This window comes from Aquarana catesbeiana, linkage group LG02, assembly GCF_042186555.1.
Source record: "Aquarana catesbeiana isolate 2022-GZ linkage group LG02, ASM4218655v1, whole genome shotgun sequence".
NCBI lineage: Eukaryota > Metazoa > Chordata > Amphibia > Anura > Ranidae > Aquarana > Aquarana catesbeiana.
Window position 1 is genome coordinate 137950217 of NC_133325.1, and position 22021 is coordinate 137972237.

The following is a 22021-nucleotide window of genomic DNA, read 5'->3' on the forward strand; positions in this document are numbered from 1 at the left end:
TGAAGCTTCCTAAAGGTTCATGCTAGGTTTTAAAAGTTCCAGTGCCAATGAGTCTATGAGTTAATGAACAATTCCCTTTGATCCCCCAACGCAAGCAGGTTGGACATTTGCACGTCAACGGCCCCCTGGTGAGGTGGAGCCCTAACGTCCGAAAATACTCTTTGATTCAATTAACACCTGGGGACCTTCCCTAGTTCCCATGAAAGTACAGTAAAAACTGCATTTCTAAAAAGGTGAGCTGGGTCTTTATTCACTATCATGATATTAAAAACATCTACCTATATACATACACACATATATATACACACACACACATATATATACATACAACCAATGGGGCATGGCAATTTAATTAGAGTCCTTGCAATGGTTCGCTTGGATCTCCTTGACATAAATATGGAATTCAAAATCTCCATCACATTCCCCCCTGAAGTTCTTTCTTGAACTTATGTCCTCCTTCAATGATCTTGTACCCACCCACAACAGCCCAGAAGCCCTGACCCTTCCCCACCACCACCACGGCCTCCTCTTCCTTTCTTGAACACGCTGGAACTCCTCAAGGTTGGCTTGAGACAGCAAAGAAATCCTGGTGCCTTTGAGACTTCACATCCAAACCATGAGTGTCTGTACTGCAATGTTTCATCGCCCCTCTGCCTTGGAAGAGTGGAACTCCAACATTGATGGCGGAATCCTGGCATATCTAGTCCTGTAACTTGGTAAGACCGTGTAATGGTTACATCGATTGGATCGGACCGCGAGACAGCACTTTTCAGCATGGTGAAGGAAATTTCAGGAGAGTCTTATTCATGACACATTTGTCTCAAGAAATGACTTGGTTGTCTTCGGGTGGTGGTTGGGCGGGCCTCCGGACAGTCGTACATGAATACAAAAAGAGAGAGGAAAATGTTAGTGTACAGTTATTGGAGGAATGCCAGACAGGAGCAGCGGGTTGACCATTAAGGCTAAATACTTATAAGGGGTGTAATGTGGACGAGTAAAAGTGGGCTCCCCACAGGGAACAGAGTCCAAGCAACAGCCAGTATCATCCATGGCCCTTGATGGTAGGGATAGTCAACACTGCCTGCTATTGCCAGGTCCCTGGGTTCACCACACCTGCTCACGGGGCTCAGGTTAAAGCAGTAGGTAGACTAGGGGAGGGAGAATTACATTAAGACTTAAGACCTGGATGTCCAGGGATACTTTGTGAACTATGGTACTTGTATGTTTCAGGAAACCATTCTATAGGACCCACTGGACTTTTAAAAACGGAGTCCAGCAGAAACGGTAAACAATTCATAGCTCATCTCTGATATTCAAACAAAAGTTCCAGAAGACTAATACATTTACTTTTAAAGATATAGAAGAAGTTAGAACATTATCAGCTAATGGACTGGTACCATCACTTAAAGTAATTAAAGATAAGAATATAAAACAAAGAAAGTAGGAATGAGAAAGAATAGAAAAACATAAAATAAAATAAGCAAAAAACAAACATACTGGTTCAATGCTACTTCAACCCAGCACTTTATGTCAAAGAGCATTGAATCTGCATTTATAAAAACAAACGAACAACATATAACTGTCCTGAAAAATTATTATAAAGTGCCTTGAAAAATAATACATTGCAGCTGTTGCAGCAGCAACTTTAGCAAAAAAAAAGATAAGAGATAAAGAGGAACAAAAAAAATAAAAATAGATAACTCCTCTCCCATATTAGTGATCAACAGGTGAACAGGATTACTGTCACTAAAAATTTACAAGTAGGGTACCCGACTGCACTTTATTGCTCAAAATTTTTTTAGAGGCTTTTTCCCAAAACAACAAAAAGAAAAATATAATTCTAGGGTCCTCTTTTAAATGCGCACAATACTCTACCTTGGTCTCTTAATAGTTACCCACATCGGGACAGCAACAGGGTGGAGTTTACTAAAGCTGTTGCCCTTGACCGTACCTAAAGGAACTTTTACCATTAAGAAACCTTAGTTTGAGATATTTGAATTAACCTCTTTTGATCTTGAGATCTTTCACTCCTCCTAAGACATCCTGATTTCCAGCTCCCTTGTTACCTCCTCCCACTCTCAACCCTTAGGACTGCTCCAGAACCTCTGGAACTCCCCACCCCAATATGCCCAGCTCCTACCCTGTCCACCACTAAGTGATACCTAAAAACTCTTTTATTCCGGGAAGCCTACCACCTAAAATGTTACCTCAGCCAGCTCCATATTCCCAGCCGCTATTATTTTTGTACCACCCTCCTCTCCTTAGATCATAAACCCCTTGAGCAGGACCCTTCTATTCACACCCTGCACAGACTGTTGGCCAAACTACCCAACTACCCAACTTTAAACTCCTCCCCAAATCCCAACGGGAGTTTCAGTACATGTAAGGGGATGTCAGGTTTGCTATAAAACCTTTCTTCAGGGGTGATCGAGGTACAACCTGATGTTCCTGCTATATCCATGCCAATGGCAAGAGGATATGTACAATAGACTCTCCCAGATAATGTACCCTGCTAAGTACAATTTAACCTGTTGCTGAAAACAGTGCATCATTAGACATGTGATACCAGCACCAGTACCCTGGTCTCCAGTCTCAAGTATTTTTAACTTTGTTTAGGACCAGTTGGGACACTACCCCGGCATCCATTAGACATGACCCCCTCCTGTGCCAGCATTGTTGCCTTTTCCCATAGCACAACACCTTCCTTTCTCCAGCACTTATCAGTACCAGTCATCTGAGGCTGTCCCTACTCAAACCATCAGAACAAGATGGACTCCAGGGTGTAGCACAGTAGAGTCTGATAGGATAGTACCCAGATTGACCGTGATATCTGCATAATGTTCCATCCCTGCCATTAGGGATGAGAACAGTGCAAGTTAGATTTTTGACGATCCTGGAACTGAGTCATCCACCAATCTATTACGACTCAACCTGGATACTACCCCCACCTGCCTGTCCTTGCAAAGTGATGCTGGACAGAGCAAGTTTGCTTTCCTAACCCCTTCCCTGATATGTAGCACAAGACCCCCCCAATGTGATCCTGAGTATCTCCAGCTCCATAGTGTTTTAGGGTACCCAGTGCCCCACCTCCAGCTCCAAAGACAGTCTCCATTAAGCCTCTCTTTCTTAAGGATGGGAAATAGTCAGAATACCCGGATTGAAAACCACCTGCCACCAGGTACACTTGTTTCTTTATAGAGGCTGCACACCTTCTCCCTCCTTTATCAGTTAGTAATCAGACCATTTTATCCTTCACCCATACAAAATAAACTGTCTACACTATTCAGACAGGACTCACATGAATGACAGGGGCATAGTGCAACACTGGGGCACTGGTCTTCCTGGCATGCAGGACACAGACCACTAGTTAAGGTACACAAGAAGTCTAGGACAGGAAGGACACCTACGGGTATTAACTGAGGAGAATACTGCATGCCCACACAACTCCATCCCTGTGCCTGAATTTCAGAGACCATGCCCAGGGTATACAATGCACCTCTACCTATGGTTAGGTTCAAGGAACCCTCTAGTTCCATGACTAACGTTACATCGGTATTCTTTAGAACAAAGAAACAAACTCGTCTATGTCCCAAATAATACCCAGGTGCTTCCTTCCCAGCAATGACCTCTCCATCCAGAACACAGAGTGCAATATCTTCCCAACATTTTTCACTCACCACCATGTATTGACCTGGCCTACAAAGGACATCATGGTCATGCTTCCGACAGAGGGAAGTATCAACCTGCCTCCAGCTTCCATCTTCTCTGATCACATGTGGGTAATTTAGCCTCAAATGCAACAAGATAGAATCCTCAGTCAGTAAGCCCATTGATGCGACCAAATATACAGACCGAGTCTGCACTTCTGTACATGGGATTATACAGCATAACACCTTTCACAATCCAAACTAGTACAGCCCATCCAGGCATTTTTACCCTGTATCACCACACTAGCTACCAACCTCTTAAAATGGCGGATAAAATCTTGAGCTACTTTTACCTGGGTATTTATGTGACGTTGTTGAATATTATCAAGAATGTCATTAATCTCTCTCTGAGGAACAAAGCCCCGCTTACTTTCTGAAGCCAGGGCTTTTTTTCAGCGGTAACGCGGGGGAACGCAGTTCCGGCACCTTCAGCACTGAATGTATGTAATGGCAAGGGGTGCTGGATTGTTTTACAGTGTCTATTGATGCTGGCTGCTGGGGGATCTATTCTTACTGGAGGTGCTATTTTTTTGCAGGGGTTTATTGTTGCTGGGGAGGTCTATTGTTGCTCCTGGGGGATCTATTGTGACTGGAAGCAATCTATTTTTGCAGGGTGGAGGTCTGTTGTTGCTGGCGGGGGATCTATTGTTGCTGGGGGGGTAAGTTGTTGTTGAGGGGATTTACTGTTGAAGAAGCAGTCTATTGTAGCTGGCTGCTGGTGGGTCTATTGGTGCTGTCTGTGGGGGGGGGGGGTCTGTTGTTGCTGCCGGGGGTCTATTGTTGCTGGAGGGGGGGTATTTTTTGCAGGTGGTCCATTGTTGCTAGGGGCGGGGAGAAGGGGTCTATTGGTGGCTGCAGGGGATCTTTTTTATACTGCTTTTCTTGTTATCATTAACAAATTTCATACAAATTACTTAGTACCACAAATGTTATTTGGTTCTGTATTTTCTAAAAGGGGCAGTATTGGGAGGTGGATAAGAGGTAGAACCAAGTAATGGTGCTCGGAGGCGGGTAGGGTGGGTTGGAGCAGAGACAAGGGCTAACTCCGAAAGGCAGAGTTCCTGCACCTATTCTCTGAGAAAAAAACCCTGTCTGAAGCTATAGCTGAGAGTTTGTTCCTCAGGAGATCGATGTCCACTCTATTAACAACACCCATCCCAGCTCCTATTCCCCCAAAATATGGTGCTGAATACATCAGTTCCTCTTTCGGGTTACTCCTCAGAAATAAGCGTCCTGCATGAACCTCATCCTGTGTCCGCACATCTCTGGGAGCAAGCCATTGATACAATGACAGCACTTGATTCCGTGTATACACAGCACATATAGGGTAATAGGTTTTTATCAACCACTGTGAGATGTCGCAGCGCCATGTGGTGAAGAACAGCCAAGAGCTGGTAACACCCCACACCATCTTCCTGCACAACTCTTCTCCAGACTCACCCAAAACTATACAATACGAGGCCAGACCTATACACTCTCAACTTGTATGCCATCAGGCAGGCCCTCGTACTACACATCTGAAGGTAAATCTAAAGGAAACCGAACAAAAAAAATTGCATACTGTGTATCCAGCTCGAGGAACTGCTGCTACCAGACACAACTGGCCAACAAGCAAAGAAAAATCTCTGGCAGCACTGATACGCTGGGATCACTGCACAGTAGTGGGTACACGAGCCGACCGGTGTGCCTTGAAAGCCCCAGATATTAGTGACAGAGATGCCACAGACACATTAGACAATTGGTAACAAATAGCCACGTAAAAACAGTGACACTGGACAGGAAGCAGGCTGGAACTACACTTGGGGACACACAGATTGCTAGGGACATTAACATACCTTAGCCTAAGGCAAAGAGCAGAGCTGGAACACCCAGGCATGGCTGGGCGTGTAACTACCATATTTATCGGCGTATAACATGTGCCGGCGTATAACACGCAACCCAAGTTTAGGAGGGAATTTTAAGGAAAAAAAACTTTTAGGAGGGAAGTTTAAGGAAAAAAAACTTACATTAAATGCCCATCAATGCAGCCTTATCAAGTCCATCTGCCGCCTTTTCAGTGTCCATTGCAGCCTTGTCAGTGCAGCTTTGCCCCAGTGCAGCCTTGTCAGTGCAACTTTGCCCCAGTGCAGCCTTGTCAGTGCAGCTTTGCCCCAGTGCAGCCTTGTCAGTGCAGCTTTATCAGTGCAGCCTTGCCCCAGTGCAGCCTTGTCAGTGTAGCTTTGTCAGTGCAGGTTTGCCCCAGTGCAGCTTTGTCAGTGCAGGTTTGCCCCAGTGCAGCTTTGTCAGTGCAGGTTTGCCCCAGTGCAGCCTTGTCAGTGCAGCTTTGTGCACTCGCCGCCGACATACACAGCTGTGTGTAGATTCAAATATGGCGCCGAGACTGCAGGGATTCGTCGGAGCCGAGATACACATACCCGAGTGTTCTCGGCTTTTTTCGGCGTCGCACACAGTCACGCCCAGACCTATGATGGACATAACACAGGTCCAATGGCGGGACTGGGCGGGACTGTGAGCAGCGCCGAAAAAAGCCGAGAACACTCAGGTATGTGTATCTTGGCTCTGACGAATCCCTGCAGTCTTGGCGCCATATTTGAATCTACACAAGGCTGTGTATGTCGGCGGCGATCGTGGCAATTGCCGCGATCGCTCCGATCACACAAAATCGGCGGGGATTGGCCTATAACACGCACCCACGATTTTCCCCTGATTTTAAGGGGAAAAAAGTGCGTGTTATATGACGATAAATACGGTAATTACAATAACAGCAGGGGGGTGAAGCAGTCTTAAACACAAGTCTTGTGAGATAACATGTAATAGCTGACCCTTAACAGTTAAATCCATGGAACTACAGGTATCAACATGGCTACTCAGTGGAGCCAAGAAACTCATTCATACCAGAGCTTCATACATGTTGGATCAGAACATACCACACATACCCAATGTGACAAACCTAGCCGGGACAGAGGCTGTTGGAGTGGACTGAATGCAAGCCTGTTGCCTTTTGATTATGGGCCCTGGATTTTCAATGGAACAATACTCTTTGTGAAGTGAATTAGAAATCCAGTCTGAACTGTACTAATCGGACTCCGTCGTGTATATATGTATATATTGTATGTTGTTTGATTCTGTTGGGGACTCCTTACTGTAGATTTGTGTCCCTGAAGAGAGAGGGGGGATTCCTCCAGCAGCCCCCTGCTGATAAGAATGATTCATACTGTTGGGACACATCCTGTGAGAAGATGCTGGTATCATCAACTCCAGCTACCTGTGTTTATGTTAATTGAATGAGCTGATCACATTGTCCTCTATACAATGTAGGAGACGGGACGACTCCTATTGGAGCGGCAGCTATTGTGTTTATACTACTGTGTGAAGCTCGGTGCCCACAAGTCTGTCATCTGGTCTGGGTAAATTTTTTAGTTAATTAGCTCATGTTAATTATGTTAATTAGGTTACAGTTGTATTGTTAGAGGAGGTTCCAACGGCATATAAAGTCTTGTAACTTTGATTCATAATAAACAGTTCTGATGTACTCCAAGACTGGTGTTGTCTAGTTCTTGGGGGTTCCTATAGCCAGATCCATTGGACTCGTGTTCCAGAACTTAGGAAGCGGTATATTGACTGAAGCACTCAAGCGGAGTGAGGGACGTTCCGTGACACCCAAGTTAGTCCAACCATAGCCAAGCAGACTGAAACAAAAGTATATACCTGTAACAAGACATTAGCATATGCAACAAATATACATTACATTACATAAACATTGCACTTTTTTTTTTTAAATACCGAAAATTGTTGAGCTCAACTTATTATTAATATGCATTACTTAATACATATTAATACCATGTGGATTTTTGTTTTATAGTATACCAATAATTCCTCCCAAAAAAATGTATTCACCATGGTGAGAAAAAAATAGTAACTTGTAATAAACCTTTTAGCGGTACCATTTCCTCTCGCAGAACTTTTCTGGAAAACAAACACAATTTAGTAAATTCACCTTTCGATTTAGTATTATATAATTATCTTGGCTCAGGTAATTTGCATGTCAATACAGTTTGCTTTACACTTTTACTGACCTGGTCAGAAAGAAGGGAGGGTCATTTGGGTGGGCTGTTACAGCAGCTGAGACAACAGACCTCAGAGTTAGACAACACAAGATATATTCCATATTCTACACACACACTCACACAATTAGCTAGGTTAAAGACGACCTCACACATCACACATAGCATGTTTTCTATAATAACCTGTGCTTCTTCTTAAACCCACAACATTTGTTTGGTAAGGTTGAAATTCTTTCAGAGATCCATCCCATTTCATTAGCCCCTTCTCAGCCTGTATGGACGCATTCTCAGGAGTTTGGAATGTGACACCTGACCCATGTGATCCATACTTCTTACACCTAGGCCATGTGGCAAAGCGTGCAGAGTACACTTCAAAATCACGTCTTTTGGTCCTGTATGGATTATGTTTACCGACTTTTTGACTGGAACGGGGACGGACAGAATCTCGCGATGTGGCCAAATAAACCACATAAGTGACATTTTATCTTATCTAAAGTGGTACAACATCTCTTAACAAAAGACTTTGTTTTAGACACCTGAGAATGTGGGATGGCTTTTTCTGGATTAGTAGTTTTTACCTGCGGCTTACAAAATATAGAGGTAATTTTTAAAGAGCTCTTACCTTCCAGGGATTTATTCTTGTTGGTACATACCTTAGGTGTGGAGGACGTCCCCCTGAATTCAGACCTACCCAAATCAGTTACCCTGTTATCTTCTCTATCTGAAAACTGAGCCAACGGCTCCTGGCAGCTGACAGATAATGGTTTCACTTCTCTTTCTGCATCCTCCAGCCTTTCTCCCAACAGATGAACGTCTTCCTGTAATCTTTGGTTTTCTAGTACTAATTGCTGGTGGATAGCCTCAGAATTTAACATAGAAGCTTCTAAAGTACGGATGATACCTTTGGTTATTTCTAGCGCTTCTTTTAGGAATGTGTTTTGCACTTTCAAATGTTCATACTGTTTCGCTAACCACCTGGTCGCAAAGACGCGTTTTTCCCATGTGCTTACTACAGCTTCTTTCAGTGAAATTTAATTTCACATCCTCTCCCGTCAGCGGGACAGAAAGTGTCCCTTCTGCCTGGAGACCTTCCTCCCTTAATGCCAGCATGGCCGTTTCCTCTCCATGTCCTGCTACTCTGCCTTCCTCTTCCTGTACCTTATAATCCCCCTGTAATCCACATTTTACTGGGGTATCAGACTTGTGTTGTGGCTCTCCCTTTTTGTCCACCAATGAAAGGTGACAATTCATGTCAGCCCATGAGCACTCTGCTGACAAGGGCTGGGCAACTGCATAAGGCCCAAGTCCTGGCAACTGCTCCTTGTCTCCCTGAAAATCACTGTCATCACTTGTTGGGGGTTGTGATGGTTTCTGCCTGTCCCTACGTTCAAGCATTGTTTGGAATGATTTCTCCTTAAATCCCATAGTAATAACATTAATTTCCTCTGTTTTATTCGCTGACTCCAGCATCCATATAAATAAAGTATCTTTTTTATATGGCTGTGTCATCTTTTTGTGGTGAGCACGATACAGATCTTCCCATATTTTAAGCTTAAATGTACCTTTCTTAGAAAAACTTGTTTTCGACCACCTATCCCATTCATGCATATATTTTACCACCCAGGGCCCATATTTATCTATCATCTCTTCCCTTGGGGTCATTTCATAGGGTTTACCCCATTCAGACCCCCTCTTTGAAGTGATTCTACTACCCATCCTTACAGACGCTTGGACCCTGACCTGACTTCCCAACCTTTTATAGGTTTCTCCACCAGAGGTAGCTACTCTCTGGACCGTGATTGGGTTGACAGGTACCGCCCCTGTCACCGTTGCTGCTTTTCACTACTTGTCAGAACAATATTTTTCCTGTTTGTGGCGATAGTCCTTCAAGTCAGCCTGGAGATTTTCCCAAACTAAATAGTTCAATCCCCCCATGGACTTTTCTGAAGTACTCTAAAAGAAATGCCTAACGAAAGGCTATTACTTGTGTTATCTGCAGAATGATTAGCACAAACTTGGATAATCAGAACCCTGATAAGTGCTTGTAGTACAGGAGGCAGTCAAATGAGGCACACCTTATTTCAATATGGTTTGTAGCAATTACAATTTTTACAGGTCTAATTACAAAGCTCACGATCCCCAGTTAGTAGTTTACACAGAAAGATAGATACACACATCGAAGATCATCCAGTGTGACCTAGGCCCACAGGTGCAATTCAGTCTCAAAGATCGGGAAGCGTCTTGACCTAGACTCAAGCAACGGTCAACCAGAAGCACTTGTTGGCAGAAAGGCCCAGATCCTAATTCTTTTCACTGCCTTCAAGCATCCAATCAGAGCCCCTTATCATTCACGCTGACACCCTCCTACAGTTTTGGCCCAACCGAGCAGGATGTCTTCTCATACACTCTCAGTACAATTTTATTTCACTTATACTGTTCATATCAGTCTCATCAAAGTATTAGTACAGACAAAAGGTTATGTATATATAAACAATGTTCAAAGAAGCTTGCTAGTTTCAGACAGGGGAGACAGACATACAAACAAGGACATAAAAAATGCTTACTGTTTTTTTTTTTTTTTAAAGTTAGACTTGTCCTCCACCCACAAAATCACAAATCACTCAAACATCAAGCTTCCTCACACGGGGCACAATATGTGTTGGAAATGTTTATACCTCACTTAAATGATTAACGATACAAAAATAAGTGATTAAACCTTTGTCTATATAAGAAAAAGACGAACAATAACAGGGCCAAAAGATAAACAAGATGTGGCAAGCTCATAGAGACTTATCCAAAGCGACTTGGAGCAGTGATAGCCGCAAAAGGTGGCTCTATAAAGTATTGACTTGAGGGGGGTGAATAGTTATGCACATTGACTTTTTCTGTCATTTTGTCCTATTTGTTGTTTGCTTCACAATAATAAAAAAAAAATCTTCAAAGTTGTGGGCATGTTCTGTAAATAAATGATGCAAATCCTCAAACAATCCATGTTAATTCTAGGTTGTGAGGTAACAAAACACGAAAAATGCCAAGGGGGTGAATACTTTTGCAAGGCACTGTGTGCTGTCTAGATCTGTGAGCACACAGACTTTTTATTTCAAATGTTTAATTCTACTTATCTACAGGTATGACCAGTGAATGGCAGTGTACAGAGGGTTAACTAAGGTTATATACTTTAGATCTTCCAATATGCCCCATTCCGAATGGGCTCTGCTCCTGTACTTTTTGATTACAGTCACCTGAACTTTGTCAGTAAGTTCTATTAAAGGTTTTGCTAGGATGCCAAGTGACTAATTATAAAGATACAGAGGGAGACATTCATCAAGCATATTAGCAACATTATTAGACACAAACTAGGCTGCGTCCCTTTAGGCTAACTCCACCTTTTTGGACCACGTTACACCCATATTTAGGGTGTGTGTTGGAAATGTTTATACCTCACATAAATGATTAACAATACAAAAATAAGCGATTAAACCTTTGTCTATATAAGAAAAAGACGAACGATAACAGGGCCAAAAGATAAACAATTCCATTTATTTATACAGAAAAGAAACGTTAGAATAATTAGAATCTATCATATATCTCAATCGATATTACAGGTACAGTGTAGTCAGACTACCGAGATAATTTAGGCCAACCTTAGATAAGATTACAAGGGACATACACAGGCTATCAATATTATAAGACAAATCCTAGGATACTTTACACAGACATCATGTCATCTCGATGGTCTTGAGCTGGACAGAGCGCAAACAGCTGGCTCCCTCCCTATTTTATATACATTCTCCACCAATCAACAGATGCCACACATTCATTGGTTCAGAGTTGCCTGAAAGTCTGGTTGGCTACATTTGAAGCTTCCCAAAGGTTCATGCTAGGTTTTAAAAGTTCCAGTGCCAATGAGTCTATGAGTTAATTAACAATTCCCTTTGATCCCCCAACGCAAGCAGGTTGGCCATTTGCACGACAACGGCCCTCTGGTGAGGTGGAGCCTTAACGTCTGAAAATACTCTTTGATTCAATTAACACCTGGGGACCTTCCCTGGTTCCCACGAGAGTACAGGAAAAACTATGAATATGGAATTCAAAATCTCCATTACAGGTGTAACCTGTTATATGGAGCAAATGGTTAAAAAAGGATGTCAACACACATTAACCTATGTGCATTTAAAAAGTTGGATGAGTTGACCTGAGATGATATGCATGATTCAAAATTCATTGTTGTTCTTTGTTGTTTCTTTCCAACAGATCTGCTGTGTTTAAAAGCAGCATATTCCATTTTTACAAAGTAGTGCATTGGTGTGAACTGAACCTCTTGGAAACAATGGATTTCAGTGTTTTATTGCACAGAAGAGGTTATTATTATTATTTTTTAGGATTTATATAGCGCCAACAGTTTACGCAGCGCTTTAAAATATAAAAGGGAGACAATACAGTTATAATACAATACAATAGGATTAAGAGGGCCCTGCTCAGAAGAGCTTACAATCTAATAGGGTGGGGCAGGTGGTACAAAAGGTTGTAACTGTGGGGAATGAGCTGGTGGAAGTGGTAGGAGATTAGTTGGAGACGTGATAGGCTTTCCTGAAGAGATGAGTTTTCAGGGATTGCCTAAAGGTAGCAAGAGTAGGGGATAGCCGGATAGATGGAGGTAGTGAGTTCCAGAGGATGGGAGAGGCTCTGGAGAAATCCTGGAGACGAGCATGGGAGGAGGAGATGAGAGAGCTTGAAAGCAGGAGGTCTTGAGAAGAGCGGAGAGGTCGATTTGGGTGATATTTGGAGACAAGATTAGTGATGTAGCTTGGGGCAGAGTTGTGAATGGCTTTGTATGTTGTGGTTAGAATTTTGAATTTAATTTGCTGGGTGATTGGAAGCCAGTGTAGGGATTGAAGTAGAGGGTTGGCAGACACTGAGCGGTTGGTAAGGTGGATAAGTCTGGCAGCAGCATTCATGATAGACTGAAGAGGGGATAGCCTATAGAGAGGTAAGCCAATGAGAAGGGAGTTGCAATAGTCAAGGCGAGAGATAACGAGGGAGTGAATGAGGAGCTTGGTGGTTTCATTTGTTAAAAAAGGGCGAATTTTAGAAATGTTACGGAGGTGAATTCTACAAACTTTTGACAGCGATTGGATTTGAGGCTGAAATGAAAAGTCAGAGTCTAGGATTACACCTAGTACCCTGGCGTGAGGGGAGGGACTGATGGTTCCATTGTTGATTTTGATGGAAAAGTCATGGAGGGGGGCACGGGCGGGGGGGAATATTAATAGCTCAGTTTTAGAGAGATTTAGTTTAAGGAAGTGGTGCGACATCCATGCTGATATGTCAGTTAGTAAGTTAGTAATGCGAGAGGAGACTGAAGGAGTGAGGTGAGGAGTAGACAGATAGATTTGGGTGTCATCAGCGTGTAAGTGGTATTGCACAGTGGTAAGGCACAGAAGAGGTTGATGTCTCTATGCTTTTGGGGAATGCCAAGTAGCCCTAATCACATGAGAAAATGCTCTTACATTGGGCTGGAGATTTGTGCCATTCTGCTATCTCCCCTGGTGTCTTTTTCTTTAAAAATAGACTGTATATATATATATATATATATATATATATATTTATATATATATATACACACAGTGTGTATATATAGGTGCATGGAGTGTCCGATTAGAGGTGCATAGAGGTGCATGGAGCGTCTGATTAGAGCTGCCTGAAAAACTGACAGGCGGACTTGATCGGAGCACCTGTTTGAAAGGGGCCTTAGTCTTCTAGGACTATGTGAGTGACACTCACATAATGATGGCCCCCTAGAGGAGGGGAGTGTAAAGGCAGGCTGGGCTCACAGAGGACAGGCAGATTGATTCTAGTGTCTCTGCCCAATGAAGACCCCCATTGCTCCTTCCTCTCTATCCCTCTCTGAGTGGATTATGTTTTGCTTCAGTTTGAGTGGAAGTGGCTCAAGGCTATTTGAATTTGACAGTCAACAGTTGGCGCTGGACGGTGAGGAGAAGAGGAGCACCGTTATCTGCTCCAAGCTGATGGGGAACTGTGTCGTTGTGTAGGCTGGATTTAAGGCACACCCTGTCATGGGGAATACAGGCCCCTATGAGACTATTTAACACATCCAGTGTAGAGTGTAAGTAAAAATGTTTAATTTCGCCTAACCCAACTTGTGGAAAATCCATTGTTTGAAGCACCATTAAAAGATCCTGTGTAAAGATAGGACAGTCAGGTACAGTAACAGAAGGAGATAACAGAAGAGACTGTAATAAACTGCAAGGCAACCATTTTACAACTTGAAAAGCTTAGAGGTAAAAGCTGACTAGTGATAGTTGTCTTAGAATAAAATGTATGAGTTTCCCACTTCAAGAAGGCCCTTGGTAATATTGAGTAATCAAAGTCTTGCAAAAGAAAGGGAAATATTGAAGCAATGAAGAGGCCTGACTCCTGAGAAGAAATATGAGCTGAACAGTGCTCCCTGATTGATCAGGGATGCAAATTCAGAAAGGCACTGGTGAATAGAGCAGAAATAAACCTAACTATTAGGACTATTAGCGAATGTTCTGTCCATAACAAAAGAACGTATCTTGATTTGGGTTTATGAATGGAGAGTGACCCTGCAAGTATGTGTAGCGCTGCGCCCATATAGGGGCTGCTGCTTAGGATGGGTCCTCTGTTCTTTGCCTTGACTTTTTCATAAAAACCTCAGCCCCTCCAATAGACCAGGTTGAGTGTAGAAACATATACAGTGTCTTGCAAAAGTATTCACCATCATTGGCTTTTTACCTATTTTGTTACATTACAGCCTTTAGTTCAATGTTTTTTTTAATCTGAATTATATGTGATGGATCAGAACACAATAGTCTAAGTTGGTGAAGTAAAATTAGAAAAATATATACATTAAACTATTTTTCAGAAATAAAAAACTGATAATTGGCATGTGCGTATGTATTCACACCCTTTGTTATGAAGCCCAAAAAAAAACCTCTGGTGCAACTAATTACCTTCAGAAGTCACATAATTAGTGAAATGATGTCCACCTGTGTGCAATCTAAGTGTCACATGATCTGTCATTACATATACACACCTTTTTGAAAGGCCCCAGAGGCTACAACACCTAAACAAGAGGCACCACTAACCAAACACTGCCATGAACACCAAGGAACTCTCCAAACAAGCAAGGGACAATGTTGTTGAGAAGTACAAGTCAGGGTTAGGTATTAATAAAATATCCAAATCTTTGATGATCCCTAGGAACACCATTAAATCTTTCATAACCAAATGGAAAGAACATGGCACAACAGAAAACCTGCCAAGAGACGGCCGCACACCAAAACTCACGGACCGGACAAAGAGGGCATTAATCAGAGAGGCAGCACAAAGATCTAAGGTAACCCTGGAGGAGCTGCAGAGTTCCAAAGCAAAGACTGGAGTATCTGTACATAGGATGACAATAAGCCGTACGCTCCATAGAGTTGGGCTTTATGGCAGAGTGGCCAGAAGAAAGCCATTACTTTCAGCAAAAAAAAAATGATATGTTTTGAGTTTGCGAAAAGGCATGTGAGAGACTCCCAAAATGTATGGCGGAAGGTACTCTGCTCTGATGAGACTAAAATTGAATTTTTTGGCCATCAAAGAAAACGCTATGTCTGGCGCAAACCCAACACATCACATCACCCAAAGAACACCATCCCAACAGTGAAACATGGTGGTGGCATCATGGTGAGAGGATGTTTTTCAGCAGTCGGTACTGGGAAACTGGTCAGAGTTGAGGGAAAGATGGATGGTACTAAATACAGGGATATTCTTGAGCAAAACCTGTACCACTCTGTGTGTGACTTGAGGCTAGGACAGAGGTTCACCTTCCAGCAGGACAATGACCCCAAACACACTGCTAAAGCAACACTTGCGTGGTTTAAGGGGAAACATGTAAATGTGTTGGAATGACCTAGTCAAAGCCCAGACCTCAATGCAATAGAAAATCTGTGGTCAGACTTAAAGATTGCTGTTCACAAGCGCAAACCATCCAACTTGAAGGATCTGGAGCAGTTTTGCGAGTAGGAACGGGCAAAAATCTCAGTGGTAAGATGTGGCAAGCTCAAAGAGACTTATCCAAAGCGACTTGGAGCAGTGATAGCCGCAAAAGGTGGCTCTACAAAGTATTGACTTGAGGGGGGTGAATAGTTATGCACATTGACTTTTTCTGTCATTTTATCCTATTTGTTGTTTGCTTCACAATAAAAAAAAAAAATCTTCAAAGTTGTGGGCATGTTCTGTAAATTAATTGATGCAAATCCTCAAACAATCCATGTTGATTCCAGGTTGTGAGGCAACAAAACACAAAAAATGCCAAGGGGGTGAATACTTTTGCAAGGCACTGTAGTATCACAGAAAATCACTAAAGGTAATACTAATACTCAGTACCCAGTATTAGCGTCATATCAAAGAAAACAGGCACCAAACTAGGTATTAAAGGCAAATTTAATTTACTGTCACCTAATATGGGTGGTAACTAGGCAAGCATAAAATGGATTAAGAATGACAATAACACAATTTAGCATATAAGGTGATTAACAGCAAAGACTAGCCATAAGATGACATTTGGCGTATAAATCAGCATAAACAGTAGCAAGGCTTCCTCCAGAGCAGTAGTAAAGTTTAATCTACTGAGTGCTGGAACTATACTGCCAGAGCAGGCAGGGGCCAAAAGGTACATGCAGAATAATTATTACGGCATTGGCAGTCCTCTGAAATGTTCTTCTGGCGGCTATAGTTGGGGTCCTTTAATAGTGTCAGTGCACTTAACTACAGTCACAGTTAACCTTCATGCAGCAAAGGTGCAGTATAGGTATGGCATAGTTTCTGCAGAGGTGCCAGATAGATGTAGTTAAGATACGTAAAGGATAGGAATAATGTGGTATAGAGTTGGTATAGGTGCAGTCTAGGTTTGGAATAAGTGTGATATAGGGTGCAGCATGATGAAGGTATACAAGACCAGCTTGTTTCCAATGCTCAAAACCAGTAAGTTTATTTACTTCTGGAAGATTAATACTATTCCAGATAGGCATATACTGCATGTAGCCTATATGACCAATAGTAGTTCACACAGCCTCCCAAACCTTCTGAATCGACAGGAAGGTTGGGGAGGAAAAGGCTCTTCCAAAAATGACAGGACAGAAAAACTCTCTGGATTAGATCATGAAGTCAGTTTCCACCCACCCTGACATCTGTTGCATTTGAGATGCCAGGAAATATAATCTAGCATTGGGAACCGCCAGCCCGCCACCATCCTCAGGAAGCTGTAAAGCACTTAAAATGGATCCTGGCATTCCCATATTTCCATTTAAGTTCTTGACATATTGGGCCTATCTGTCTAAATAGGCATTGGGGCATTCACACTGAAGAATTGTGTAACGTATAATGAAACTGGGGCATCCACGCAAATTTTTGTCACATTGGCCCTCCCCACTACTGACAATGGCAATTTATACCAGGCAGTACTAACTTTGCCCATTTTACGTAATAGTGGAAGAATATTCAGATTAAGACAATCTGCTACATCAAGGGACACCTCCACTCCCAAATGTTTAAAAGATTTTTCCAGCCTTATTTGAGAAGCTGCTGCTGAGAGAGGCCCTCTAATGGGATCTAAAAGCATCATCGTAGTCTTGTACCAATTAACCCAGAAAATACCCCGTAAGTAAATATTAGGGACATTACTACACTAAGTGTGTGATATCAACCCAAAAAACGAAGAGTATCATCTGCGTACAGTGCAACCTTATCCTCCCCCAAAGAATGGTGAAAGCCCACTATTTGTGAGGAATGTTGAATAGCTGTAGCCAACAGCTCTAAAGCTAAGGCAAACAGCAGGGGAGTTAATGGGCACCCTTGCAGAGTATCTCTAAAAAGAGAGAGCGATTCAGAAAGCCTCCTATTGATCTGTATATGGGCTGTAGAGGATGCATATAGGAGTTTAACCCAAGTTATAAAATGATTGCGAAAACCAAATTTTCATAATACCCGCCAAAGGAAGATCCATTTTATGCAATCAAAAGCCTTGGCTGCATCCAAGGAAAGGATGGCTCTGTTGCCCGAATTATAGGCCAAAGTTTGCAAATGAAGAAACAATCAACAAATATTGGGAGGACAAGGATCTAGTTGGTATAAAACCAGATTGATCTGGGTGAATCAGTTTTACAATAATGCCCTGTACACACGATCGGACATTGATCGGACATTCCTACAACGAAATCCATGGATTTTTTGAGACGGATGTTGACTCAAACTTGTTTTGCATACACACGGTTGCACAAAGTTGTCGGAATTTCCGATCGCCAAGAACGCGTTCACGTACACCACGTACGATGAAACTAGAAAAGGGCAGTTCTGAACCAAGCGCGGCACCCTTTGGGCTCCTTTTGCTAATCTCGTGTTAGTAAAAGTTTGGTGAGAGACGATTCGTGCTTTTTCAGACTCGTGGTTTTCAGATAGTTTTCTGCTGTTCAGTTTGTGCTTGTGGGTTTGTATCTGGTCTTCAGTAAGTGCAGTGAGTTCGTATTTGATTATTCAGTGCGTTCTTGTCCGCTCGTTGCTGTTTTTCAGGTCACTTTTCACAGGCCTTGCTGTTCTTTAGTGCATTCTGTTACTTCGTTCTAAGCGTTTTCTAGCCATGTTGCATATACGTACTCCTCATAGAGTTCGTGCTGTGCGGGGGCTTGGTGTTGGGGTCCTTACCTTGACACAAATCCAGTCCATGAACAGGGTGGGGAGGAGTTCATGGACCAAGAATTGGTTGCTCCAGCGTGACCAGTTCTGTCACAGGCCTTTGCTCTGTGAGATCCGTGAGAATAATCCTGATGATTTCAGGAACTGTCTCCGGATGACGGACCCTGTATTTCACCATTTGTTGGCTTTGCTGACCCCCTATATCAGCAGGCAGGATACCTGCATGAGGCAAGCCATCACTCCGGAGCAGAGGTTAGTAGCCACGTTGCGGTACTTGGCGATGGGGAGAAGCCTGCAGGACCTTAAGTTCTCGACAGGCATCTCCCCCCAGGCTCTGTTCTGCCATCATTCAGGTCCTGCAGAAGGAGTATATTAAGGTAAGATTTTTATCCTTTAATATCAAATTTGATTGTATATAATGTTTGTTAATATATTGTATTTCTTTCCTCATTCCCTAATTACCATGATTGTAATATGCTGTGAATGTCCCCTTTGTCCTCATGAATGCTGGTTTTGTTAAAATAATTTTTTTGTCCTTCATACATATTTGCTTTCACTTACCTCCCCAGCATGCTCTTCTGGCCCTATATTCACCTTGTGTAGTCACTTAACAATGTATTTTGTCAGCTCCATAGTAGTGCTTTACCCCAAACACCCCCTAAAATGTGTAAAAATGTGATTTGTGCTTTATATTCAGGCAGAGTGGCAGAGGCTTTTTTTGGTGTCCCAAAATCATTTGGAACCCTCCCTCCCCCCAACTGCTAACTCAGCTGATAACAATCCTCTATCTGCTGACTTTGCCAAACCCATACACACTAGCTAGCTACAGTGCTTCTCTATCCAGTCAACAGTTCCAGTGTTCCTGCCAGAGTTCCGGTTCATCTACCAGTTGTTCCAGTGCTCCAGTTGTACTACAGAACACCTCCCTGCTGCCTGTTGTTCCTGAGTTCCTGCCAGGTACAGTCCTTCTCTGCTCTATCGGTGGATCCAGTGTTCCTGTCAGTCCTCCTGCTGCTGCACCAGAGGACCGGATCAGCTCTACACCTGCCACTTGCCAAGCACTTGTGGCCCCCTGCGCTCTTGAGTCCCTGTCTTCTCTATCAGGGGCTCTCGAACCAGAGGCACACGAGAGGCTACTCCTTGCATTCTGGGCTCCACCCCCAGGTACGTGACAGCAGCCTTGTAAAAATGCTTACTTACTGTGGAGTAAGTCAGTACAATATTTTTAGGTGTTGTCTCTAAAACAATACAGTCTTATTTTATTTCTATTGTTATAATTTTAATTTTTATTTATAATTTTAAATACAATTTTTAACTCTGTCCTAATTAGACTGCATCATTCTGTTGTTGCTGACAGACTGTTTCAGAACTACCTTGCACAAATACCTCACTTCATTCTTTGAAATCTACCCCCCTCACCCCCCCCCAAAAAAATCAAAAAGACTTGTAAGGATAGATGGTTGAAACATCCTCTATGTTTCCCTCCGTGATGGGCCCCAAGTGTGGGTCACATGGGAGGCCTACACCAGGGTGGGTTCTTTTGGGCTACAGTAGTCACCTTGAACAGTCACTGCCTTACAGATGAGGTACCTTTTCTTGAACAGACGAGTGAATTCTAGTTAACTATATACATCACCATGTTCATGGTTATATTTAGAAGGGACTCACTGAGCCGATGCCCTTTCTACCTGTCCAGCTTATCTCTGCTACCTCACTTCCAGTAATGCAATGGGGCCTCGCCATGTGCTAGCTTGGGCTCCATGTGCGCACTTACTTAACTCTTCCTCTTCTGTACCTTTCCACAGGCTGCAGACCTCTGTGGTGTTGATCTGCTCCCCTTGCTATGGGAGATGGAGGGTTGACAACTCCTCCTGCAAGAGGCTATCCCACCTGTTACATATACACACTTACGACAGGCTACATGTGAAACCTTTATTACCCTTAGAAACCACTTGTTTTACTCTGCACCATGTTACTCCTGTAGTACTGTCTGGAAATGACACGTGTGCGCCAGTTACTTGCTTTACACCCCTTTAATAGCTTCAGTCCAGCCAAGGACAAAATTTCAAAAACTTTACTGGAAACTTGGAGCATAGAGAACAAAGTGCAATCTTTTCCAGACCTCCCTAATCCCTAACTCAGACTTTGTAGCTGCCCCAGCATGCCTGCACAGGATAGAGTCCATTATGGCAGATCTCCAGAACTGGTGTCTTTGGGTGATTTGTAGCTTTCCATAGGTGCTCCGGTTTTGGCTTTAGGCTGGATGGATGGACTCCAGCAATGGCGGCATGTCTACTATTATGCTCACCCTATCCCTTTTTTTTACAGCACAGAACCAGTGGGTCAGTCCCAAGAAAGCCCACCAAGAAAGACCCAGGAAGGATGTGAACTCTAACCCTCATGGCTGGGGTAGCATTACACTCAATCTGCTTACAGACTGTGCACACAAATCACCACACACCTTCACCCCAGCTAATTAAAATGCTGCTTTCTGGTCACAGATTTCCATTGCTGCAGTGAAGGCCCTCCCTGACATGATATTTACAACAGGACAGGATAGTACCTGAAGCACATGTAGGGCCATCTCCCACCAGTGGTCCAGCCTGAACATTCATTAATGAATGTTATTGCTTCAGAACATTTCATTTACAGCCTTTCTGCCCCTGCCCACTGGGACAGCCTGATGACACCAAAATCATCCAAACAATTTTTCATGATAATAAAAACAGATTAGATGGATCTGGACCAATGTTTGGCTCTCAGCCCTATCAAAGACCATGTTTCTGCCCCTTCTATCTTTGTTTAATAGACTGTGGTCCTCTCAATTCCTGATAAAGAAAAATGTAATGTAAGATATTTTTTTTTTTTGTACATTTGACCAATGTAAGGCCTGAAATGAGGACAGTGCATCTATTTTAGATATTTAACATTACCTACAAATTTGATTGAAAGGTTAGGTTTGGGGTAGAAAATGTGAAATATATGCACATGTATGGAAATGTCCCATATGATATAGTTATTGGAGAGGGGTAAATAAGCTAAAGGGAATTTTACATCTAGTAGAACATTTTTGTTGCCAAAAAGTTCAAAAATGGATGGCCCCATTACCACCTACTGTTGAGGTGTGGTTTAAAGAGGAAGTAAAGCCTCTGAAAAAAAAATACACCCTGCAAGACAAAGGCATAATGAGCTAGTATGCATAGCATACTAGCTCATTATGAATTACTTACCTGAGATCGAAGCCCCCGCATCGGCCCTCGTTCGCCTTCTCCGACATCTATCCTGGAGTGACTTCCGGGTATCGCGGCTCCGGCGCTGTGACTGGCCGGAGCCGCGATGACGTCACTCCCGCGCATGTGCACTGGTGCCGCCACTAACGCCATGATCGCTGTTAGAAACGGCACGCTCAGTGCGCCTGCACCCAATGTCTACGGCGCATGCGCCGTAGACATCGGTGCTGCAATTTCTGCAAATATCTCCTAAATCTTTTAGGTTTGGGAGATATTTCTTGCACCTACAGGTAAGCCTTAA